Source organism: Lepus europaeus, chromosome Y (genome assembly GCF_033115175.1).
Source record: "Lepus europaeus isolate LE1 chromosome Y, mLepTim1.pri, whole genome shotgun sequence".
Lineage (NCBI taxonomy): Eukaryota > Metazoa > Chordata > Mammalia > Lagomorpha > Leporidae > Lepus > Lepus europaeus.
The window spans coordinates 17910265-17917919 of NC_084851.1; the positions used below are offsets into that span (position 1 = coordinate 17910265).

Below are 7655 nucleotides of genomic sequence, written 5' to 3' on the forward strand. Positions count from 1 at the left end.
CAGATTGAAGAAGATAGATTACAATGAATCTTACGGGAAATGAGCTTGTCACTGGGGGAGGAGGGAATGTTAATGCACACATCCAGGCAAGGTAACCAAACATAGAAGAGCTTGAATAAATCACTAAATATTATATTTCAGTAAGACAAATCCATTTAAAATGTGGCAGTAAGCCCAAGAAACTCAAAGCCCAAACTGAAATATTTAAATACACAAAAGTGAACATATTAACACAAAATGCATTATAAGAAATGTTTTAAAAATTTCTGAGGTATGGGGGCTGGCATTGTGGCATAGTGAGATAAACTTCCTCCTAGGGTGCCAGCATCCCGTATGGGTGCCACTTTGTGTCCCAGTTTTTTCTCTTGCAATCCAGCTCTCTGATATGCCCAGAAAAGTAGTAGATGACCCAAGTTCATGGGCCTCTGTATCCACATGGAAGACCCATGAGAAGCTCCTGGACCCAGCTTTCATATCATCCCAGCTCCAGCCTATGTGGCCATTTGGGACTGAACCAAAAGAAGGAAGACCTTCCTCTCTGTCTCTCCCTCTCTCTGTCTATAACTCTATCTTTCAAATATATAAATAAAACTTTAAAAAATTATAAGATATGAATCATAGGGTTTTTACTTTAGGTAAGGTGTTTTTACTTTAGGTAATTTCTCCATTGCATAATGAACTTCTACAAATCAATAGAACAAAACCTAATAACTAAACAAAAAATGGACAAAAATATGTATGGATTGTTTTTAAAAAAGGACAAGTGAGTTTAGATATATGAATAGAAATGCAACCTCATTGGCATAAATTAACAAAAACAACCCTGAAATCATCATTTTTACCTATCAGATTGGCAAGATTCCTGAAAGTATGAGAAGGCTATATTGGCCAGGCTTACTGGAAAAACAAACCATCACATATATTACCAGAGAATTGGACCCAGATCCAATGATCATGACATCTACAAAAGGCAATAAGATGGGGCCAGTGCTGTGGCATAATAGGCTAAACCTCCACTTGAGGCGTCAGCATCCCATATGGGCACTAGTTCATGACCCAGATGCTCTTCTTCTGATCCACCTGTCTGTTTATGGCCTGGGAAAGCAGTGGAAGATGGTGGAAGTGCTTGAGCCCCTTTACACATGTGGGAGACTCAGAAGATGCTCCAGGTTCCTGGCTTCAGTTCAGCCCTGCTCTGGTTGTTGCTTCATTTGGGGAGTGAAGCAGCAGATGGAGGACGTCCCTTTGTGTCTCACCTTCCCTTCTGTAACTCTGCTACTCAAATAAATAAATACATCTTTTTAAAAAATATGACAATATTTACCAAAATTATGAGTTCTTATAGTCTTTAATTCAGAAATTCTAGTTGTAGTAGTTTAATCTAGAGGTTTACCTTCACCTATGTGAATGAACATAATTCACTGATATCTATTACAGCATGTATTGTTACAAAAATAAAATTTGGAATAAGGAACCAGTTAAAAAAACTAAGGAACATCTGTATTATAAACCATGGGTCCCAAAATAATGGGGAAGTGATTTAGGTAATGATATGATTGTCTCAGAGAGGGGGCACCATTCATGAGGAAGACACAATATAGCAATCAATTAATCTATAATCTATAAATTTAATGTAGTTCTTTTATTTATTTATTTATTTATTTATTTATTTATTTATTTATTTATTTATTTATTTAGACAGGCAGAGTGGATAGTGAGAGAGAGAGAGAGACAGAGGAAAGGTCTTCCTTTGCCATTGGTTCACCCTCCAATGGCTGTCATGGCTGGCGCGCAGCGGCCAGCGGACCACACTGATCCGAAGCCAGGAGCCAGGTGCTTCTCCTGGTCTCCCATTGGGTGCAGGGCCCAAGCACTTGGGCCATCCTCCACTGCACTCCCTGGCCACAGCAGAGAGATGGCCTGGAAGAGGGACAACCAGGACAGAATCCGGCTCCCCGGCTGGGACTAGAACCCCGTGTGCCGGTGCTGCAAGGTGGAGGATTAGCCTATTGAGCTGCGGTGCCGGCCTAATGTAATTCTTTTTTTTTTTTTTTTTTTTTTTTTTTTTTTATTTTTGATAGGCAGAGTGGACAGTGAGAGAGAGAGACAGAGAGAAAGGTCTTCCTTTTTGCCGTTGGTTCACCCTCCAATGGCCGCCGCGGTAGCGCGCTGCGGCCGGCGCACCGCGCTGTTCCGATGGCAGGAGCCAGGTGCTTCTCCTGGTCTCCCATGGGGTGCAGAGCCCAAGCACTTGGGCCATCCTCCACTGCACTCCCTGGCCACAGCAGAGAGCTGGCCTGGAAGAGGGGCAACCGGGACAGGATCGGTGCCCCGACCGGGACTAGAACCCGGTGTGCCGGCGCCGCAAGGCGGAGGATTAGCCTGTTGAGCCACGGCGCCGGCCTAATGTAATTCTTAATCTCAAAAAGATTTTCTAAAGATCTTGACAAGCTGAATAAATGTGCAAAACTCCAGGATGAAAAGAATAAGGAGAAGTGTACAGCCCTACAAACCTTGTTCTATTATCACTGAAAAACTCGAGCCCTGTGGTATACTTCAGGGAATAAGAACTCTTTCTTAAGACAGAATAGGATATTGATAACTATTGGAATCCCCTGGCATGATTGTAAGTCCACCATTTAGGGCAAGTCTGATTGAGCATGTCCCAAATTGTACATCTCCTCCCTCTCTTATTCCTACTGTTATATTTAACAGGGATCACTTTTCAGTTAAAATTTAAACACCTAAGAATAATTGTGTGTTAATTACAGAGTTCAACCAATAGTACTAGAACAAAACAAAACAAAACAAAACAAAAAAAAAACACTTAATAGTCTGTGATTTTGGAACAAGCCAAGCTCATGGAGAGGTCTGGAGGTGCTGGGGATCGAACCCAGGGCCTCGTGCATGCTAAGCATGTGCTCTACTACTGAGCTACACCCCCAATGATATAATCCAGTGTCCCAACTGGGACTAGAACCCAGTGTGCCGGCACCACAAGGCAGATGATTAGCCTATTGAGCCATAGCCCAGGTACAAAGAGGGACTTGGTACATTATAAAGAAGTTATTAATATTTCAGTGAGTATAGTGCCAAATTATATTTTGCTTGAATCTAAGTTTACAGATTTAATTTCAAGCTTACAAGAAAGATTAGATTAAATAAGTTAAATGAAACCATTAGGAAATACTCAGACAAAACTGAATACAATAGATTCTACAAAGGTATTGTTTTTTGCACTTTAAACAAACAGCTAAAACAACATCTTTTAAACAACTGGAAAGATCTAAAAGATAGTTTAGATATAATAGCATATTTGGCAATTATTACTAGTTGTTTAGCTGTAATAATGGTATTGTATTTATGTAGGAGACTGTCCATATTTTAAGTTGCATAATGAAATATTGAGGACTGAAATGTCATAATATCTGCAACTTACCTGAAATGAGTTCAACAAAATTTACATATGCACTTGCACACCCACTGGTGCAGAGCAAAATAATATAAATCACTAATTCTAGATTGCAGGTATGTAGAACATCACTGTATGATTTTGTTTCTTTCTGTATACTAAACTTTTCATAAAAATATTTGAAAATCAGATGGAAAACATTATATGCTCAACAAATATTGTCAAAAAAAATCAACTGTTCTTATAAAAATATATTCTTGACATTTTAGGAGAAAACAAGAAAAAAGCATATGATATGTGCAAAAATAAAAATTATCTTTTCTCAGATTAAGACAGAACTTCTTAAGGCACAGAATATAAGTCGTGGGGCTGGTGCTGTGGCATAGCAAGCAAATCCACCACCTGCAGTGTCAGCATCCCACTACGGTCACCAGTTTGAGTCACAGGTGCTCCACTTCTGATCCAGCTTTCTGCTATGTCCTAGGAAACAATGGAGGATGGTCGAAGTCCTTGGACCCCTGTACCCACATGCAAGACCTGGAAGAAGCCCCTGGCTCCTGGCTTTAGATAGGTGCAGCTCTGGCCATTGTGGCCATCGGAGGAGTGAACCAGCATATGGAAGACCTTTCTCTCTGCAACTCTTTCAAATAAATAAAATGAATCTTAAAAAAAAAAAGGCAACAAGATACTTACATAGGCTGGCGCCACAGCTCACTAGGCTAATCCTCCACCTGCGGCGCTGGCACCCAGGTTCTAGTCCTGGTTGGGGCACCGGATTCTGTCCCGGTTGCTCCTCTTGCAATCCAGCTCTCTGCTGTGGCCCAGGAAGACAGTGGAGGATGGCCCAAGTACTTGGGACCTGCACCTGAATGGGAGACCAGGAGAAAGCACCTGGCTTCTGGCTTCAGATTGGCACAATCAGGTAATAGAGCAGAATTTCTGGTCACAGATTCCTACAGTGACACCCTAACAGGTAGGAAGAGCTACACTACATCTGGAGATAACACTGACACAGCACAAAGAGGAAAACCAAGGCAGATGTTCAGGATTCCAAATCTGTTCAGCAATATAAAGCCAAATATGTCTGTGTTGGTATTTAAGAATGTGCATCACTGCATATCTTCTATTTGTGGTGGTTTTGAAGATTTTGTTTTCAGAGACTATGAATTGACCCAATACGAGAGTACTTTTTAAAAGCTCATGGAAAGTAGAATTTAATGACAGATTTATTGTACCAAAAATTTGAAACCCATGCATAGAAGGGACCCTCAAATAAATTTGTGGAAAACACATTTCACAATTCATTTTCCATGAACTCGTAGCAGTACCTTCACATTCCAGATATAAATTGTTCTTTTGGTGTTGCTTTTCTTCCCTTTTCCAAAGTTTTCTTTTACTTTTCAGAAATGCCAGTGTGTCTTAACAAGATTGTGGGAGGTTGAATAATGGAAGGCAGATCATAATTAGAAAGGTTGAGTTCCTAATGTCACATAGCACAGAGGGGAATGATAACCTAGTAGATATTTTGTGAGCAAATACAAGAAAGTAGCTCCGAGGTTCCAATCACAAAAATGCCAAGAAAGGGAAAATGTTGATAACCCTGGGTTGATCAGTGCACATTGTATACATGATTAAAGTGTCACACTGTACCTCATGATTCACACAATTTTTGCTAATTTAAAATTGAGGATCACTCCCAAGCTAGTGCATTCACATCAAGTTCTCTTGTTAGGGCTTAATGCAGGAGACACCTGCGCAGAGACTTGCCCCCAAAACCCAACCTCTTCCAAGCTCAGTCAAAGATGACATGGATGTCCTACATCACTGTAGAACCTACCACCAATATGTCTGAAGAAAAGGACAACCCAAATAGGTAACATTCATAATTCAGGCCAGCCCTCATCATGGGCTGAATGTAGAGCTGTTGGTTGAAGAGAGATCATGAATCAGGCAATGTTACACAATAACTGAGGTCACAGCATGCTCAGTACTCTCAAAGGGATCAAGGGGACCTCAGAAAAGAATGAGGATGATATTATCCCCACTGTTAAGCAGGTAAGGAAAACACAAGGATCAACACCTTTGAATGGAACAGAAGCATAATGACATACATGGATCACGTGTAGTTGTATATAGGTTGTGCAATTCATTCATTTCTTCAGCCATCAGTTCATCCATTGGTTCATCCATCTGTCTGTGTGTTCTTTCATCCATCCATCCATCCATCCATCCATCCATCCATCCATCTGTCCTCCCATCCACCCATCCTCCCATTCACCCACCCCTCTATCCACCTATTCATCCATCCATGCATCCATTTCTCACTCACTCCCTCCATCCATCCATCAATCCATCCATCCACCCATATTTCAAGCAGTTATTTATCAAGCATTTAATGCAATGCAGATGCTTCCCTCAGTACCAGCAACAGTGGTGATTGTCACATGCTTCCTGCTCCCTTGAAGCTTCCCATCTCTGGGGGAGCCAGGTGTGTAAATCTAGAGTGATCAGTGCTAATGGGAACCAGCTTATTAGTCCCTCTGCTTTGGAGATCTTTCTTCACAGGACTCAGGAAGGTGTACCAGCTCCTTCCTCCTCACTCACTGGCTACTCACTCTCAGCATCTGTATTGGATCTATATTGCCTTCCTCATTGGCAAGCCTCACAGAATTCCAGGGCTCTGGCTCCTCCCAACCTTACCTCCCTAGGGACCTACCTCAGTGGGCCTTGTGGATCACACACACACACACACACACACGCCTCATTCCCTTGAATGGTCTAATTGCATAAGAAAACACAATTATCAAATATGACGCACCTGATGATATGAATGAATCAAAGCTAAGCACAAGGGAAGTCTGATTTTGTATCTTTTGTTTGTCCTTTCTAAGTGTACTCTGGGGAACTTGAAATGATAATTTCAGACTTGATATTTTGTAGTATGTTGTGGAAGCTTCAGTCTTACTGATCTGAGTCAACTGTCTCCTTTAAACTCAAATAGCATAGACAAACCAGTGGTACTTTGACACAAAGGATATACATTTTTAAAAGATTTATTTATTTGAAAGTTCAAGTTACAGAGACAAACAGAGAGAGAGAGAGAGAGAGAGGGAGAGAGAGAGAGAATGTTTCCATCCCATGGTGCACTCCCCAAAAGGCCAGGGCTGGGCCAGGCTGAAGTCAGGATCCAGGAGTTTCTTCTGGATCTCCCACCTGTGTGAAGGGGCCCAAGCACTTGGGCCATCCTTTCTGCTTTCCCAGGCACATTAGCAAGTAGCTGGATCAGAAGTGGAACAACCCTGCCTCCAACAGATGCCCATATGGACTATCTGTGTTGCAGATGACAGCTTTACCCACTAAGCCACAATACCAGCCCCAGGATATACATTTTTAAGATTGCATGGGAAGATATCAGAATTTCTGTGTGGGCTGGGGCTGGGTGCTACTTTTCTAATGAGTCCAGTGGCATCCAGATGGTGTGTTTTGGGAAAATAGTGTTGTAACTTCAGTGCCATTAAGTTGATTCTTTCACTTAAATCAATGCCCATTCTTATCTGCTGATACTCAATGGGTCACAGGTAAGGGCTCATCCAGAAACTTCACTGCCTAGGAGCCAATGACTGACCACAATGGTAGCAAAAGGCTGACAGGAAATGACACCCTAGAACATCCCTGATAGAATGCACATGGAGGCTGTCAGCCCAGGCATCTTACCTAACTTCTCCTCAAGCCTCTCCCAGCAAGAAGAGGCCACATAGCAAACCAAGAAAATAGCAGCAAAATGGAAAAATCATAAAAAACTGAAATGTGACCACAGCAAAGTCAACCCAAAATGCCCATGTTATCCCAAGTGAGGACTCCCACATGGGTGGTAGGAGCCCAAGTATTCAGGCCATCTTTACACTGCTTTCACACTCACAATAGCATGGAACTGGACCAATCTGGGCTCAAAAGTGTGCTCATTTCAGATGCTAGTTCCACAGGTAATAGCTTAACATACTATGCCACAATGCTGGGCCCACCATAGCACTTTCAAACTTTGGACATTTTTTTTTACAGGCAGAGTGGACAGTGAGAGAGAGAGACAGAGAGAAAGGTCTTCCTTTTTGCCATTGGTTCACCCTCCAATGGCCGCCATGGTAGGCATGCTGCGGCCGGCACACTGCGCTGATCCAATGGCAGGAGCCAGGTGCTTTTTCCTGGTCTCCCATGGGGTGCAGGGCCCAAGCACTTGGGCCATCCT

General features: G+C 42.2%; 1 non-coding gene across 1 annotated transcript; it reads right to left on the reverse strand.

The window, feature by feature from the left end:
• Positions 1-2872: 2872 nt before the first annotated feature.
• Positions 2873-2944, reverse strand: TRNAA-AGC (transfer RNA alanine (anticodon AGC)). The gene has a single exon. It is a non-coding gene; the product is annotated as a tRNA-Ala (tRNA).
• Between the last annotated feature and the right edge of the window lie 4711 nt (positions 2945-7655).